Here is an 18,713-nt window from a genome sequence, read left to right on the forward strand (position 1 = left end):
TTGTGTCTCATTTGAGTCTTAAACAAAAAGAAAAGTCGAAATATAAAATTGTACAGTTAACTGTTTTGTACTTTTTACTTTGTGCACATGTATGCTTGATTACTGCAGCGCTGTGCAAACGTCTATCTTGAGCCACCCTCATTTCTTTATATTTAATTTCCACCGAGCCAGGATTTCTTGTCATTTTTAAGGAGGTTTTGAGGAGTAGTTCTCCAGGCTTTCTGAGTCCTTCAACATTTTTCTTTGGGCAATCTCATTTTAAGTCCAGTCCTTGCTAAACCACTTAACACTGAGTTGTGAGTCTTTTGAGCACAACAAAAGCATTACACTCAACAAATGGACCAATAGATGAGTAAAAGAAACAAAAAAATGCATCTTTTGACATTTTGTTACTGACATCGCCTTAGCTCAATCCATGAAGAATGCCCATAAGGGGATTCCCAGACTTGGCATATCTCTGCATGGTGTGCAGTTTGTCCTTAAAATGTTTGAGGAAACCGGACAAATGGAAGACAAAAGAAAAATGTCTGTCCTTAAAAAAACTATCTGCAGCAGACGACAAGCATCTGAAAGTCTTGTCCTTAAGTAACAGGGGGAAAAAATCCGGCAAAGACCTGACACAGGACCTGAGAGATGCATCTGGCTCTTCAGTTGATCCATCTGCTGTTCACTGAAGCCTCATAACAAATTGTCTCAGTGAGAGGGTGGCTGTCAGGAAGCCATTCTTAAGGAAGAGGATCAGGGAGAAAAGGCTGAAGTGTGTAAAACTACACAAGAACCGCACTGAAAATCAGTGGCAACAAGTCTTATGGAAAAAATTTGGATTCCACCTGTCATCAGTGTTTGTGGAGCCATCTGTAAAACATGGTGGGGGCTCTGTTATGGTTCGGATTTCAGCCAGCAGTGTTGTAGATCATCAGTAGATAAAAACTGATGGATGTATAAATACAGAAATGCACCATCAGGTTTTGATCCACCATGCAATAACATCTGGAAAACATCTGATTGAAAACATCTGATCTGATTGTAAAACTATGTTTGCTATAAACCAAAATTATGGAAGATATATTATCAGTTATGTAGCTTTAAACCGTACACATGCCTAAATAGCAGCACTAATCTCTATATTCATATGGCGGGCATGCAAAAGATGTTTCTGCTGTACTCTTTAATCGAGAATTTGCACAAATCCAACAGAAAGGAGAATATTGCATAAACATATTTTGGTGAGAATGAAGCCAGCACTGGCAGCACTTTATAATATATCTCAAAAATAAAAGAGAAGTAAGAGTAAGAGCAGTAACTTGTTACATTACTGTACTTTGGACCAATTTGATTAGTTATGCAAAACTTTGTAATTTATTACAAATGCCAGCCCTGTAATTATAGCGTTTTCAATAGGAATCATGCACTAAAACAGTGGAAAAGGATGATGGTTCAGGTATCAGTGAGTACCGAAGCTGGGAAGCCTTTCTAAAAGATGAATTACAACAGCATTGTTTTTACTATTAGTCTCACTATGGGCAAAAGTGGAAAAAGGAAAAAAACAGGAAATAATAAAGCACTACAAGGCCAAGAAGTTCAATCTCTGGACATCTCTGGAACATGTTTTCACCCTCACAGTCTCTACTCGTGCCTTTTACCACCTCTTCCAAAAACGAGGCAGCAAGCGGCGAGATGGATGGGCTGAGCGTTGCAAGATTTCCAAAAGCGAACAGAGTCTGACTGCTGCTCTACCTGAGGAGCAAAAACAAAAGAGCCATCTCTACCTGTAGGACTGTGGGAGTCGAGGCTTTGATCTGGACCAGAAAGAGAGAGTAGTTTGATGAAATATTGATGCTTTTTTTTTAACTGTGTCCTGTGGGAGCTCAGTCTGCTCTTAGGATGTGTGCGCTGATCCACAATACTGCTGCGTGCTCGGCTGTATGAGAACAGACTTGACCGTGGAGCTCAAGGAGTGTTATCGGCCCTAATGGGCCCGATGATGACCCCCCACTCTGGGCCTGAATTGGTCAGGGGCTTCTTCTACTGATCAAAAGAACAGGTGCATTTAATCAGTCGGCACCCATTGCAAAATACATACACCGCTGATATGTGTCTGACATCTAAACAGAAGCTTGACAGCAAACCTGCACAACGTAAATCTTCATTTGGTGATGGACGGGTAATTGTTTGCCCTTGAAACAAAGGTGCAACAGCTTCAGATGTGCATGCAGTGAGCGCACAATTAAAACTGAATAACGGTGTTGGAAAACTGTTTTTAAATAGCCGGGGATTATTCACACTGAGGCTGTTTTGGCCGAGCATTCAAATACTTATTCAAAGCAAGCATCGTGTAATATCCGACTGGATGCTCGGAAAGTTTGCTATAAGCTCGTATGAAAGTGACCCATATTCTTAAAGCAACAACGTCGGGAAAAAAGGAAAAAATTTGAATGTTGATAAATTGCCTAGAGTGCTTTTGTTTGAAAGTTAAGAGGCCAACGAAGCCCAATCAGCCTGGAAAAGAGTGTGAAAAACGAGGATTTATCACTCCCATGCCTACGTCCATGCACAGATAGACGGCGGAGCATAATGACTTCTGTGGAAATAGCAGAACGATTATTTAAACTTAAAGGAAGAGGAGAAAGAGGCAGAGAAACGGGTCGAGTGGGGGGGAGGAAAGACAGGGTCTTTGGAGGAGCCAGGGGCAGGAGATAGTCTGGGAAAGGTCTCGCGTTAAAGTAGCATTAACATGCCTTTCCATTGGAGTCCATTAGATAATCATATTCATACCACACAAGGCTCAAAAACCTCTCTCTGTTTCATTATTCCCTTTTAATCCAGCCTGATAAGGGGGTGCAGGCGTCGTGGTTTTATTATGTCGTCATTTGGAATCCACATGAAATCCCCACGGGATGTTATCACAGGGAAATTGCTTAAGTAGCCCAAGTGGATATAGTTTTGGGTTTATTATTTCTGACGGATTCAAAATAACTGCAAATATCATTTTTTTCCCCCTGATTATTGGGGGCTAAGAGTCTTATCAGTCATTCACACTAATGGCCCACTCAAGCCACCCGATACCTTCCGGCAGGGGGGAAAAAGGAGGGATGCTGAGAGGAGAAGACGGGTGTGAGGGTGGGGGGGTTTGGGAGTGCTGCGTTTGAGTGTGTCCTAAGTGTACAAGTGTGCACAGGCACAGGACATGTGAGGAAACTGAAAGCAGGAAAAACAACAACACAAAGAGCGATTGAAAGCGGAGACTTCTGAACAAAGTAACATGCTCCTGACGGTAGATTAGGGGCTGCTGGCGCTCTCCTTTGCGGCCGCCAGATCTTCCCTGGCAAACAGAGCAGATGTCAGATTGCTCCCGTCGTTTGTGGTTCGGCAGATTTGTGGTCTTGAGGAAAGCGAACACTTTGACTAAATCCATTAGGGCCTGTATTAGACAGACACTACACAGGGAAGAAACACGAGGCAGGAAATATATGGGCAAACAAACCTTTAATTTAACCTTTAACTAATGAAATATATGTAATTATTAAGTCACGAGGGATAAGGTGTTCATGTTTACGGATTGAAAAGTCTTCTTTTTCTGTTTCTTGTTACAAAGAAAATCTTGTGCAAAGTCAAACGAGTTGTCAAAGCAACGCTGAAGCAAGGTCGATTTTCTCTGCTGGGAGTTTTTAGAAGTTTTGAACATTTTTGCAGGATTTTATCAAACTATCCTAAGCTTCTGGAGTCACAGGTTAAAAGGTCAGGCCCCTCAAAGCAAAGGAAATCTGTGTTTTTGCTCATTTGTATGTTAAGGTACGTGTCCACACACACACATTTCGCTTTTATATGGCTCCTCAATACAGAATAACAGTGCACTGAACTCCAATACTTTGAAGGACATATAGGGTACCCAATATATCGAGCTGGCACTATATACTGTGAATGATGTTTGTCTTAAACTACACTGCTAATGGCTTATTGCTTTCCCTTTAATATCTGCAATTAAATATTTTTCCAGAAAGTGCAGTGTTCTCTTCTTATAATGATAAAATTGACAAAAAACGATGGTGACTGGTTAATATCAACATGTTTTATAAGATGTATATTTTAAAATTTCACTCTTTTTGTGATTATTTTCTTATATTATGTACAACATTTTTTTAGACATAAACCCCTGGGAAAGCCTGGGCATGGAGTCAGAACTGAATAGTAAGTTTTGTAACCAAGCAGCCACCAAATGCCTAAGTCTTGGAGTTTAGTTTTAAAATTGCTAGCTCTTATTTCCAATCGAGAAGATTAAAATACTACTTTGTGAGCATAAACAGATTTAATAACCTGCAATTTGTGTCATGTAAAGGCAGAGATCAGCTGAGACTTGGTTGCTTAGTAAAAACTTACTGACAACTTGACTCACATTCAGCTCCTCACTACTTTCGGCCTGTGTTTGTCTACAGCCGAAAACACTTCAAAAACTCTGTAATCTGAATACAACTTATCCATTTTGCAGCAAACAGTACAGTCGCCCCTGTCATTCCTCTGTTTCATGCAGCCGCTCCATTTCCAGCGGTCACATCTGTGTGGATATAATATGCTTATTCTGCTGTATCCATTTCACTGTGACATCTGTCCACCAGAGAAGAATTAAAGGCAAAAAAAAAAAAATAATCCAAATGCCTACGCAACACTCTGCCAAGTATTGATTTACTGTTACATGTGTAACATACAGTACGCGGACAAACCGAGCGCTACATTTTATTTCAGTGAGATCATCTGAAACTGGGAACACGCTCTGCGGGGTTGGTGATTATTTGAGAAATGAGCCCAGATGCTGATCTTAAACGCACGGCGCTCCTTCTCGATTGTGAGCTGGTGAAAAGTAAGACTGGGTGCGCAGGGATAAGATGTCTGCATCCCGCGTGTGTGTCGGTGTGTGTTTGTGTGCCTGTTTGTGAGCACGCCCGAGCGTCCACCTTAGTGAGCGCACCTCCCTGTCTGTAGATCTCAGGGTCTGGAACAAACAGTAGTTCCTTCTTAATTGGGGTGAGATCTGGGGCTTAAAGAGGGCCAAGAAGGGACCTGAACCCCTTTCTTTCTCCTCCAGAATCGCTTTGGCTACAGAGGCGCTTTTGATGTGTGCTTTGGCTCTGTGAGTCCTACTTTGGAATATGTTCTTGGGAGACCGTTGGTTACTTGCCTCCAGGCAGAATCTCAATCCCCAGGATCCTGGCCCTCTTTGATGAAATACTTTCGGGAGCCGCTAACCCCACTGATGCCCATGTGCACCTCCTCCCTCCTCCTTTACCCTCTTGTTCTCCCCTACCTCGCCCCGATCCTCTTTCCACCCTTCACCTCCCCCAGCCTCCCACCTCTACTACCACGTTCCTTGGATTCTCTTTGAGAGATTCATAACAAGGACTTTATCTCTGTGTAGTCCGGGCCAGATGAGCACCGCCTGACAAACTGACAGGAGAATTAGCGGCTGTCTTACAGAGCACCTTTGACTGTCTCCTCTCTCGGCCCGATTTCCTGTAGCTACAGACGTGAGCGTTTTCTATTCATATTCTCATACTCCATTCTTGTGCACGTGGAACACTTCTATATTTAGTTTTATGACCTCTTAACCTTGTTTATTTTGTCTGTTTCCCCTTAAAATAATAACTAAACATAAATATCTTTTAAAAAAATTTATGGATGCCAAAGAAACTTCACACCCATGAAAACCAATATAGTCGTTCACACACTCATCACAGTTTACAGTTTTGTCACCTTGCTTCTAACTGACATCCGAAATCCATCTTCACATTGCGACAAAGTCAAAATCCCGACACTTATAACGATGACAAAGACGTTGACAGTTGTGACAGAAGATCCTGAGCTCTGATTGATTGGGCGGTAATTAGTCATTGCTGACTTTATCAGCATAATAAGTGTCAGGAAAGTGATTATAAGGCAGCCTTAAAAGACGGATATTTGTCTTTAAATCAAACGGTTTAGTCATTTGTCACAGCAGCCGATTGGATGTGTGTTACAATGAGGAACAAATAGACTTGACGGACCTGACCTCTCGGCCACACACACACATTCAAATGCTGGTTAAACGGTTGATTTTCCTTCCCAAACTCCCACCTCTTCATTGATTGAAACTGCACCCTAAAGACCTCTCTTACCACATAATTTCCCTGTATATTGATTATGTATATTGATTACACCTAACCCTACAGGAGGGCTTCCCTCTGCTGAAGCATTAGTAGGTATGACTCTGAAGGCTGAGCCCAGGAGGCTCTCATAAATCTGCAGTTAAATGTATGTATGAGTTTCTACATTAAAAAGTGGGTGTTTTCAACTGAGATCTATGAGATTATTTCAGCTATTTTAGTTAAAGCTTGGATCCAATTAACTCTTGGTCCCTAAAATGCAGTCATTCATGCTTAACCTGGACCTGTTTTCCTCTTCTTTGTGGTGTAAGGACTGAAACTTCAGTTTTATTTTGTTCTTTCTCCCCTCTAGGTTTATTTCTACTACAGAAATAGTACTACTGAGGAACAAGTCTTTAAAATGCTTACTAAGAAAGAAAGAAAGAGAAAGAAAGGGGTAGCCTGCACAAAATAAAAAAGGAGTAGGCAGTGAGTAAAGGAGGGAGCAATCCGAAGGGAGGAGTCAAGCGAGGGAAGGAGCAGCTGGAGTCCCACACTTCGCCCTCACTCTCTCTCTCTCTCTCTCTCTCCCTCTTCCCGAAAAAAAAAACCGCTCTAAATGTAATAACAACTCTCCATGCGCTTCTCTGACGCTTATGTTGTTTTTACGCACATCTGCGGTCTGCTATCGGCAGATATTATCGGCAGGCTGATGGTGTTAGTCCGGCGGTGGTTGAACACAGCAAACTGTGAGAAGGAGGAGAAAGACAGACAAGAGGAAAAAGTCTGGCAGCGCCGTTTTGGAGTTGGAGTTGCAGCGTAAAAAAAGAAAAAAGAAAAAAAAACTCCCAGGCAACTCTAGAGGCACATCTGCAAGTTAGGAAGAGGAGGAGAAGAGGAAAGAAGACACATCTATATATTTTTTTCTTTTTTCGCCTGAGAAGATTTTTTTTAAAGTCGAGAATTAGAGGGGAATTCACCCAGAGAGAAGTAAGTAATCTGCTGAAAGCTCGCACACACCGCACACAAATACACTTTCTTTTTCTTTCTGAACATTGTTGCGCTCGTTTGTCTGCTTTTAAAGTTGAGAAAGCCACTCAGAGTTTGTGAAGCAGCGGAGGTTTCATATTTCAAAACGATGGAATTTCATACAAGTTCAGATGTAGAGGTGAAGTGCACCAACTGCGAGAACAGTTTATGAAACTAGCGAAGAAAGCCTCGATCAGGGACTCCCCCCTCCAAAAAAAGAAGAAAGAAAAAAGAAACAGCGTAAATGCACCACTGTCTGTTTTACGCTCGGCCCGGCTGTGATTTAATCTGTGAAAGAAGCGTCGGTTGTTAGAAACCCCCGGATGGCAGACTTAACAAGTATCCACCGCAGACAGATGTGCATTTTCAAACCAGTTGCATAAACTTTCACATTAATGAAAAACGTGTTTTTGTAAAGTTTAATAAGACAGAGAGAGGGGAAAAAACACTCTTAGAGTTTGGAAGTGAAACTTTATTGGACCTCAAATAAGCGCGCGCGGGGGTGTGGTGTATAGTGGCGTGGGATGAGACGGGGGGGGGGGGGGGGGTCATATTTATGTGCATTTGTGATCATATTTCAGGATCTGTTATTGATTTGCTTTAACAAGCGAGAGACTCGGGGAAACACTTAGTGACGGCATACATGTTCAACTTTTTATTTCAATCCACCCAAAACCTGTGGCTGACCCTCCCCTTGACCTTTGACCTCCCCTTGCTTCACTATCGAGCACCTAGTCATTTATAGTTTTGTAATATTTAATTAGCCGAGACTTAAAATTGGAAAAACTCAAAAAAAAATTGACAATAAATTATAACATTAAATTTCCTCATGAAATTATTTTTAGTTATAAAAACGGAGAAAATTAAAGTATTTGGATGATTTCATATAAATCTTTGTTTTCCCTGTCAGCATCCGCTAACCTGACGTAGTTAAAGAGACTCTCCAGAGCTTCTGTCAATTTGATTTGCATTGGAAAATTTTTAAAATGATGTTCTTCCCCTTAAGAAAGAACATATTTAAGCGTACATCACAGTGTGTTTGAAGGCATGCGCATGTGCTCAGAGAAATTTAAGCCCATTACACTGAGGTCTGTGGCCCTGCAGGGGTCCATGGGGGAGGTTTTATGGGGGACCCAAGCAAAATTAAATAAAGCATAAATCCTCTGTATTTTAGTTGATTAGAGTTTGTTAGTATTTAAAAAGTGATGGATATACTTCACATGCAAGGTGTCATTTAAAAAGTTACATCAATAATAATAATTATAGGAAGAAGAAGAAGAAGAATAGAAAGCTCTCACATGGGCTTGTGCAGATTTAAAAAAAATGTGGGAACAGGGGAACAGAAGTCTGGTGTGTTCATTTTGGGGGTCCAGGACATGAAAACGTTTGGGAGCCCCCCCCCCACCCTCGAGCCTCCACATGTGCAGATATTTGTTTGAAACTTTCCCTCCTGTTCCTCGCCAGCTGTTCCACATTTTATCTGCTCCTCTGCTCTCGGGTTTCATACAGACGACGAGGGTCCGAGGTGCTCAGCCATGCGGTGCAGCTCAAATCCTCCCTTTTTTTGTGAGTGTTGTGTATGTGTGTGTGGGTTTTCTTTTTTCTTTTTTTTGGCACATGGCAAATTATTAACGGAGGTTTGGCTGCCTTGAGACGGAGCAGCGATACGAAATAAGATGTTTAACAGGACACACAGATAAAAAAAAAAAAAATCTCCTTTTGGGTGTTTTTTTTATAAGGTTGCTCTCATCGTTCATCTTGTCTGAGCATTTGGCTTTGAGCGGGGCTTTTGCAGGTCTTGGTAACATTTGTCCAATAAAATAAAATAGGCACTGTCACATAAACTGTCATTTAATATTTCCCCCATTCTATTTTATTGATAATAACAAAATAACATTCGCAGGGCTGAAGCTGGAAAATTTACCACTGCACTCAGTTAAAAAAATAAAAGCAGACAAGTCAGGCCTTAAAAATCTGAAAATTTTAGGCCTAAGCTTTATTTTTAAAATGACAACTTGAGGACAATTTGTAATTAAATTTTGTTTGCATGTATTTATGCATTTTTATGGCGTGTGACTTCTTAATTAAGCATTTTGAGATGATACTGGTAATTAAAAAAATTACACCGATAAATATTGTTCCCTGTATATCATCATAGGAGGCCCTTGTCATTTTATTTTCAGTATAAGACATCACATTTAAATTTGACGATTAATCAACAATTCAGTGCTGATAGATCAAAATATGTAACATTTTTAAATGGTTAAATCAATTAAAAAATAATGGCTTCAATTTCTATAGTTACACAATAATCTAATGTATGTAATATATATTTTCCAAATATCTAATAAATAATAAATCATAAGAAAGGAAGTCCACCTTGTGAAAAATTGTAAAAGATAAATCTGCACACTGTCTGTGTGTATATCTAATTTTGCTGCTTCTGCTTTCGCACGATACTATCTGAAAGTGGTGCACCTTTTCCAAATAAAGGACTTTGTCTCATTACAATGCAGCAGCAAGGATGAATGCAGCACTGTTTAAGATGCTAATCTTCTGGAATGAGATGCACAACTTAGAGCCATTCGCTTACTGTAGCCAGGAAAGATGTATCGTTGCCGCTCTGTGCTTCATAACTCCACGCGCGAGGAAAAGGCGGATAACGTTTCCCTCTGCAGGAATCGGTCCGTCAGATATCAGCGGCGGCGGCAGCAGCGTGCTGCTTTATCTCAACTTTAAAAATTTCTCTTTTATGCATGGGGACGTTGGCCGAGGACACCTGTGACCTGGTGACCTGGCAGAATAGGGGATGTCATGTTAATGCAGGGAGATGATGTGCTATTAGCTTTTGAGGTATGGCCTGCTCCTCTTTGTAAGGGCCTTACATTCACAGTTACAGGCAGTTTGTGTCCTCAGGCCTTTTTTGCCCTGTTGGAAGTATACCTGTTATCAGGTTTGTATGCAAGAAGCCCTAATGAGCTGTTTTGTTGTGCTAATGCCACGACCTGAAGCACTCAAAGAGGTGGCAAATGTTTTGTTAAAACGAGGGTAATGTGAGGGAAGTTGATTATCCTTTAGATAATGAGCACAGATGTGAGGGTTTTGTGTAATCGTGCTCACTTTGTGGGTTTTCCTGCAGGTTGCTGTTGGTTCGTTGATTTTTTTTCCCTCGCTTTTTTGTACTTTTCCTAAAACTTCCTGAGAGGATAAAACTGACAGTTTCATTTTATGTAATAATAAAAATCAGCTCACATTGTGATTAGCTGTTGCTTTCCTTGCATACGGCTGGCGTAGTTGAATAGATGGCCCCCAAAAGAAATCTCTTACTCTCTTACTTTGATGATTTGGTACTTTGATATGTTGACATCAAATGAAACAGACACAGTGGGGAAAGAAAGAGGACAAGTCAGACAGAGGTAGTGATTGAGGGGAAAAAAAGGCTGTTCATGAGAGCGGGTGGAAATGTGTGTGTGTGTGTGTGTGTGTAAGTGCAGTTTGTGAGGCACGGAGGAGTGCTCTGAAAACTTGGGCTGAGACAGCAAACCTGAGGAGCGTCAAAATGTCTGGATGCATTTGCGTATGAGCAGAGACAAGAAGGGGTCTTCGGGTGTGCGAGGGCTTCTCCTTGGCCTCCTAATCCCCAGGCCCAGCCATCCCTTCAGGGCATGCCTCAGATCTGGCTCTCTGGCTCTGTGCGTGGACGACCCAGCTCCGCCAGCAGATTTAATATGCTATGTGTTCCTGCTCCCCCGGCTCCCCTCCACCTCAACCATCATTGTCCCAGAGCGGGACCCTCACTCGCTGTTTCAAGGAGTCTGCTAAAGGCACCTTTCAAGCCAAGGGGTGATGTCTTTGGATAAGGCGTATGGCGGGGAGGGAAAATAGTGATGAAGGCGATATGAGACTCGAGAAGGGAAAAATGTAATTTCACATATGTATATGACTCGCATTCAGGGATTGTAATTCACTTGGGTGTTTGCTAGCCAGCAAAAACAGTCGTACTCTGAGTGCACATGCATTCTCGTGCTCATTCACACTCTTATTTCTCTTTCTTGTTCTCTCATTCATACAGTTTTTTGTTTTTGTGTGTGTGCTGTTCTCTTTCTTACTGTCTTTTTTTCGTCTTTTAACTGCATGAAAAATAAAAAGGAAAAAAAAGTTGGAAAAGTTTTTTTTTGCTATAGCTTTCGTCCTTTGGAAAGTCCATTTGCACCTGACAATTTGCCTCCCAGAGTGAGGTGAAGAAAACGGCAATAAAAAAAAATGGTGGGGGTGGGGAAACATTCACATAAATTTGAATCAAGTGGTTCGGATTTACGGTAGATGAAGCTGTGTTTGACAGCTCGACATAAAGCCTGCTGTAGGAGACGGTAAATTTTATTGCGGCAGAAACGCGGGCTTGTGTGCGAGGATCCAGTGGTGTGCCAGCTCGTGACTGGTGTTTTCTTTTCTCGCACACTTTGGAAGAGAAGCGGACAGGTCACGCCTGCGTGTGACTGCTGCTCATCTCCTCCTCTGTTTGCTGTAGCTGCTGTAAAAATGTCTTTAAGTCCGCCGTGTGAAGTGTAGCAGCGAGAGTTGAAGTGCTTTTAGTCCGGGGGCCCATTTGTTTGTGTGTAAAGTTTGTGCGCCTAAAGAGACAGTTTCCTGGGGCTCCGGGGCGGTGGCGGGTTTGGTGGGGGCTCTTTCTTAGTGCAGATGTGGCATTGTGTCAGCTTTGATGGGAGCCGGTTGTGGCATCCGTGAGGGGGTCTGTGCTTTCCTGTCAAGGGTGGCGATTGGGAGACAGATGAACTGGCCGCTTGCTGTGAACAATGATCCGTCACGTACCGCTGCTTCTTGACGTGTGGGGCTAGGCTGCACCGAGGCATCAGTTTGGGCACTAATTTTTTTCCCTCTGCCATAACTGTTTAAACTGAGCCCTGTGTAGTGCATTTTGTTGCACAAAACACCTGCACTCACAGCAGTAATTAAGTTATGTGTTGTCATGCAACGATGCTCGCGCTGTGTGTTTGCAGCCCCGTGCTGCTTGTAGTTGTCTTTCAGTGGGAGTTATCGCCGAGCTTTGGTGAGTCCCCGAGTGGAGGTCAAGGGGGTGTCTGTTGTTTGGGTGTCACATATAAATCCCAAGGTTAATACCTGAAAGAAGAGCAGGCCCAGACATTCTCTTTGCTCTCCAAACATGTTTTAGATGAGTACCTCTTTACCCGCTCTGCCGCCTTCGTTTCCGTCTGCCGTGGACTTGGGGCAAGTTGGAAAAGGAGGGGCGTGTGGGGCGGGTATCCCAAATAAACCCCTTTAGTGTGTTCTTTTCAGTAATGAATGCTAACAGACTCTGGCTCTAATAATGCCTCATCTTGGAAAAACAAAAGGGGAACTCTACTATCTGAGCAAATTTCTACCCGAACCTGAAAGAGCCCTCCTTTGACAGCGCAGCATTTGAAGACTAATCGTTTTTTCTCATGCAAAGCACGCTGTTTTAAGAGCCCGGGCCACGGAAAGAGAGGGGGCTGTGTTTTAACAATACTCCGCAGGGAGTGAGGAACAGGGTTCTGGGAGGGGAGGTAGGGTTGTAGAGAAGAGGGGTGGGGGGGGATTCCTCTCTCCTTTGCTCCTCAGACAAAGCCCGGTTCCTTTCAGTTTTGCATGGGGGGTAGGGTGCGTGGAGAAAAGGAGGGAGCGAGCAAGAGTTTGAGTTCCTTGAAAGAGATGGACTCGAGCCGTTTTTAATGACAGTTTGTCACTGTGGCCTCTCTACTTTCCAGGGAATTTGTTGGGCTGGCCTTGCAGTGACAGGCCTGGAAAGAAGCAGGCCTGAGAAAATTTATCGAGAAACAGAAATATTAACGTGTACATGGGGCCCTAAAACGGCTTTGGCTATTCCTGCCAGACTGGTGTTTTTATTAAGAGGGGTCGACATGCTTTGGAAATATATCTTATTCATGAAGAAAGCCAGGTTAGACTTCCCAAAGAATTCATTATGTTCCCCCAGATGCGGCTTTGTGGGTCGCAGTCGTCCCTTGGAGGACGTGGAGCGTGGAGCGCAACATTGTAAAAGCTCCCTCAGTGGGCATGGGAGTGCGAAGGGTTCCATTTGTCAAAGGTGCAAGAGTCTTTTTCCCCTCCTCAACACTTTCCCGGCTCAGTCTCAAACTCATTGTCTGAGCAAAGGCAGGACATTAGTCACTGCAACGCCACGGGAGCCTGCGGGGGCTAAGGACCAGCGCTCTGGAGCCCGAGTCGGACAGAGGGGAGGAGAGAGGGGAGAAGGAAGAACGGTGGGAGGGAAGGAGGGAGGGAACAAGTGAAAAAGGTGAAAGAAGGGCAAGAAAAGTGGAGGAAATGTGGGGTAGATGGAAAGTGAGGAAAAGAGAACATGGGAGCTCAGAGTATGTGTGTGGGAGAGGGAGAAAGACCGTGGGGGGGTTAGAGGGAGTGGAGTCTGTAGCTCTACCTCAGGGTTCAGTATGTAAGCCCCTGTCTACCCCCCAAAGCTGCTTTCACAAAGAGATTTACAAGACAGGTCTCCGGTGTGCTTTGCTGCCCTGCATTATGAGTGAGTGTGTAAATGTGTGTGTGTGTGTTTGACTTGGAAAAATGGGCCTTTCTGTTTTTCTATTCCCTGACTTATTTTCTTCTTTGCATCATCTATGCAAAAAAGATTTGGTCAAATTTACCAATCCAGACAGGTCAGACGCTCAACAGCCCCAGTGGAGCGGTGTGAATAACCTATTCCCCCTGGTGGCAGTGTTTGTGTGTGTGTGTGTGTCTGTGGGTGTGTGTGCATTCACGTGTGAATGTATTTCACAGATTCACACATACAAGGGATCCTGTTAGCTTTTGGAATTATTTATAAAGCCTGGCTTTTGTGTGGCGCCCTAAGTCCCTGTCTCCTCCCATTACTGCCTATGACTCTACCTGGGCTTCCTTCAGCTCCAAATGCTCCCTCAGCCACCCTCCCAGCCGAAGGAACTGAGTTTGGTGTTAAAGCTAAACCCTTTATCTGCTGCTGCTGCTACTTTCTTTTTCTTTATGTGCAATCGCTGAGCATTTTCATCCTCTGTAAAAAACAAAAAAGTTTTCTTATTCAGAAAGTCATAATGTGCAAAGACAAACACAAGTCGTGCACTTCAGAGCAACACACAGTTACCCAGAACCATCCCATATGGCCCTGATTACCCTGTAATCCAGGAAAGTTTTTTCCCCATCCCTTTTTTCTTGCACACACTGATGGGGTGAAGGTTTTTTTTATTTAGCGTGTTTTTTGAGATGCTTTATGTTAATGTTTGTCTTTTATTGAAACAAGCTGGAATGTGATTATAGTCCTGCTTGGTACATATGAGCAGCGAACTGCTCTAGTTTCTCCATCTCCCTCTGGCATAGAGATCAATGCAAACCAGCTAACGCAGGGTAATAAGCCATTAGTACACACATTGTTGCAGAGATTTACATACATCGACCGGTGAAGTGATAAACTAGGTTCCGTGTCCTAGAGGTAAGAATTATTGTGTGTGTGAGTGATTAGCTGAATGAACCCCGGGTTAGAGTAGGTGTGTGTGTGCGGGCACGCGGGTGTGTGTGTGTGAAGCATTGCTGGGTGATCTCCTTGCGACTGCCAGTCCTGTGTGATAGGTGCCAGATTGCGTAGCTGGGAGCCAGGTTGTCTCTGCTTGTCAGGAGTGCAAGGTGGAGGAGGGGAGATGTGAGGATGATTACAGTACACTGTTCCTCTGATCTGATTCATCACTAACTGTCTCTCCTGCAAAGGGTGAACTTATTATCCCTGTCTCAACTTCCACGGTGGAGCCAGCTGCTCTCCATGCTTCCCAATTAACCCCAGGCGCCCGTCAAACGCTCCAATTAAGGCCTCCTCCTCCTCCTCGCAAATGTATTTGCCTGCGTTTGCCGGGCTGCTGGAGACGCTCGAACATGCGGCGGTGAGCGAGCCGAGTGTGTTTGTTTAGGAGCTGTCCTGAGAAATGGCGTTATAGCTCCCAGATTTATTTGAGGTGGGGTTGCTAACAGCTGAATGAAGTAAATACACCCAGATGTTTGGCTTCTTCACAATCAAGTTGGCAGGCGGTGGGGGGGGGGGGGGGGGGGGCTGTCTGTCTAACGACAAGTCTTGTTCCTCGGTTTCTATGCTGGGGATTTTCAGGGGGCCATTTTGTGCCTGCTCTCTTTGGAGTTTATGGGAAGTTTTATTTCCACGAACACTCGGCAGTACTGTTAGGTTAAGGCATCTCATCCCGGCGTCGTGCCGTGTGATATTGCCTTGGTATTTGAGTTGCGTGAGTCTTTCTCACTGGGCTGAGAGTTTCTTCCGAACTCGGTGTTTCAAAATCCTGTGTGTTTTTGATGCACGGGTTTCTGGCGCGCAGCAGTGTGCGTGCGCGCTTCCGTGTGTAGGAGTGTTGCTGTAGGTGGTGGGATACAGGTTTGGCAGCACTAGCAAATCCTCGGAGACTGCCTGTGTGTGTGTGTGTGTGTATGTGTGTGTGTGTGTGCATGTGTGGAGCCTATGAGCCCGTGCAGGGAGAGGTAGTGGTGGTGGTGGGGAATCTGTGGCTGATATGAAAGTGAAGGGAGAGAGTTGTCTCCCGACGCTGCCGTGGGGAGAGCCGTCAGGGAGCTAGAAGTCTTTGGGACTCCCTCTGAGCTTCAGCTGTCTTTGATCTCACACCTCCGCTGCGGTACACTCCACACTGCTCTATAGAACACCCTCACCTGCCGCCGATCCAGCAACACAGACTCACAGCTCGCATAGATGAGACTCTTAACTTGTATACTTGCACTTACGGCAACGCAGGGCTCAGTGCAACTGCACTTAAAAAACTGAGGTGGAAACTTTGCAAGCAGCAACTGTCAGAGAAATATATGACAATAGAGACTACACTGGTTATTTATTTATTAATTTTTTTAGGATGTATTAATTACTCGGGTAGTGTGTAAAGTTTGGGAAAGTTTTTAAAAATCAGGAGGACTCCTCATATTGCTCATCCTGTCTGATAAGGAGTCTGTAATGCAAACTTTTAAGGATCTAGACTCACAGATTTAGCATGCATGGTTTTTTTTAAATAAGATATTCTCAACTATGGTGTAATCAGTAATGACAAAGGTAGCGTGCTTAAGAGTCCTGCTAGTTTAAGCCTGCACATATGAGTTCATTCCCTCGCCTCTTTTTTCCTGTCTATTACTGACATGTTGAATTAAGGTTGAAGTGCTGACCCTATTTTAAGGTATTTTTTAATGACTTGTGATGGAAGATAAATGCAAAGCCACAAACAAGCAAACAAACAAAAAAAATCCTAATAATTTTCTCCATCTGTGGAATATGTAACTCAGTGCTACCCTTTTGGATCACTTCCCATCTACACAGGAAGTCTAGCATTAAAGCAGTGCTCCTCCTTTTCTCCATGCATTCCTTTGACTGACTGTGGCACATTTCTGGACAGCCTCATTCAGCATTCCTTTACATGCCGATTTGTTTGCCCTCCCTCTCTCCCTCCCTCCTTATTTTTTTTTTCCAAGTCTTCCTCCGTTAACGTCCGGCTTTATCATACGAGAGCCCAACACCAAGACAACTTCATCTCATCCAATTTTCACCCCTTTAATTCGGTTTAAATGGCATGGCCGCGAGGGCCAGGGCGGGAATTAATAAGAGCCAATAAAGCTCGCCGCTGGGGCATCGAGGCCAGTCTTTAAGTAAACATTATGACTTCTTGAGGGGGGATTCAGGCGCGGCAATTGATGAATTGCGGCGAAGCTTGGGAAGGGCTAATTTCTCACTTAGCCGTCCTGATGGGGCTAGCTAATAGGCCTTGCTTTGCCTGGCTGATTGTCTGCTGGCTTTATTATTGTGCATTATCACGCTGCCCCCTGGCTGTTTTTAGCGTTCGGCCCCGGAGACGCCAGAGCACGTCATTAATCACATTGCGGCACTGACTCATTCCACTTCAACACTTATTCCAATGACACAGTGGAATGAAGGAAAGCAAGGAGGGAGGGAAAGAAAGGGAGTGCGAGCAAAATGAGAAAGGAGGAAAACTGAACTGAAAAGAGGAGGAAATTCAAGTCCGAGTGGGCAGGACAGCTTCACAATAACACTCTAACCTGTAGCTGTACAGCCATCGGATTGCACTCGGTAGTTCAGCTGCTGCAAACAGCGCTGGTTTGACTTCTGTCTGGGGTGCAGAGGATAAGAGGAGTGTATTCTACAGTCCCCTGGGCTAAGTGGAAGATCTACTGTCAAAATCATACGTGCTGCCACTCCACTTACACAGGACCCTCCATCTGCTTGATCCTCCTCTGAGCACAGAGGCAGAGAGAAAGATGTGTGTGAGGAGGAATTTCACTTCCTCCACTCATCCCCTCCCTTGGGCACCCCCCCTCTCTTGCTCATGTTCTACACACAGTGATTGCGCTTGCATATTGAAAGGGATGTAGAGAAACATATGCATCCACGTCCATACATACTGTTACACAGCCGGTCTCGCATACTGTCAAATCTACTCGAAACATTTCCTCTTTTCCTCCCGTGCCGTGTTCACATACACATGGGTTACATACAGCCGCTGTTTAACATTTACTTTTTTTTTTTTTTGCTGTGAAAGCACAGCGAAGGATGCTGTTCTTGCGTCTCTGGTTGTGGCATAGCGTAGAGTGCCTTTTAATGACATGTATGAAGAATGCCTCCACAGACACAGAGCTGTTCTCGCTGCAGTTTGGAGGCCCGTTCTCCTGTGCTTTAAAATATCTGCCATGTGCACGGGCTAATTGAATGGAAAACTTAGCTAAGAGTGTAGCGGGCTGCTGCAGTTGGCAACAATTAGTTTGAAAACTTTAGATAAAAAATAAGGTGTGCAGTAAAAAAAAAAACAAGTCTAGCATTTTCTCTTCTTTTCAAGGACCTTTGGGATATTTTGCTGAAGTATTAGTTTGCATTGTCTGCGAAAGGCTTCAGTAATCGGCTGAACAAGCATCTTTTCCTTTTCCTTAAGAATCAGAAAAAGTGTCTGATCAAACAAAGGCTCTGTGTTTTAGCATGGGAAGAAAATGGATAAAGTAGGAACAAGGGAAACCGATACTGCATAACTGGGCCACCGCAGCATCAAAGCTGCCCGTATTATCCATTGTCTCAGTTGTCACAGCCCCACTTGCCCTGAAACAAGTGGTTCGTGAACAAATGCAAAGTCAAAAATATATAAATAAACAATCTAATAAGCATGGGGCTGTGGGGAAAAGGAGCAAGGCTTCCATTGTGGCGCTCGCTTTATTTGCCCCTTATCTACTGGGTAGCGAGCGCAAAAGAGGCGTCGTGTAAGCGTCGTGATTACATCGTGTGGGTTTGTTACCCAGGAATGTAAGATGCGCTCGGCTCATTCTGCTGTGCAACACACAAGGTCCCTCACCAGCCCTCCAAAGCATCTTAAATGGAGAGGTCTGAGGGACCAAGACGCATGCGAGGATAATCTTATTAACTGTGGTGAAAGCTACTGATGCTCTGTGTTGTTGCACTGTTTGTCCTTGGAAATAAAATACAAATAAAATCAGTCTTCATTTGAAACAGGC

At 43.8% G+C, this 18,713-nt stretch overlaps 1 protein-coding gene across 1 annotated transcript in view; it reads left to right on the forward strand.

The window, feature by feature from the left end:
- The first annotated feature begins 6,685 nt into the window (after positions 1-6,685).
- gli3 (GLI family zinc finger 3) overlaps positions 6,686-18,713 on the forward strand; it is a 96,190-nt gene continuing 84,162 nt past the window's right edge. Inside the window, exon 1 of the mRNA XM_026179958.1 lies at positions 6,686-7,103. The gene's annotated coding sequence lies outside the window, so the exon portion shown is untranslated. The remainder of the gene's footprint in view (positions 7,104-18,713) is intronic.

This window comes from Astatotilapia calliptera, chromosome 9 (assembly GCF_900246225.1).
Source record: "Astatotilapia calliptera chromosome 9, fAstCal1.2, whole genome shotgun sequence".
NCBI lineage: Eukaryota > Metazoa > Chordata > Actinopteri > Cichliformes > Cichlidae > Astatotilapia > Astatotilapia calliptera.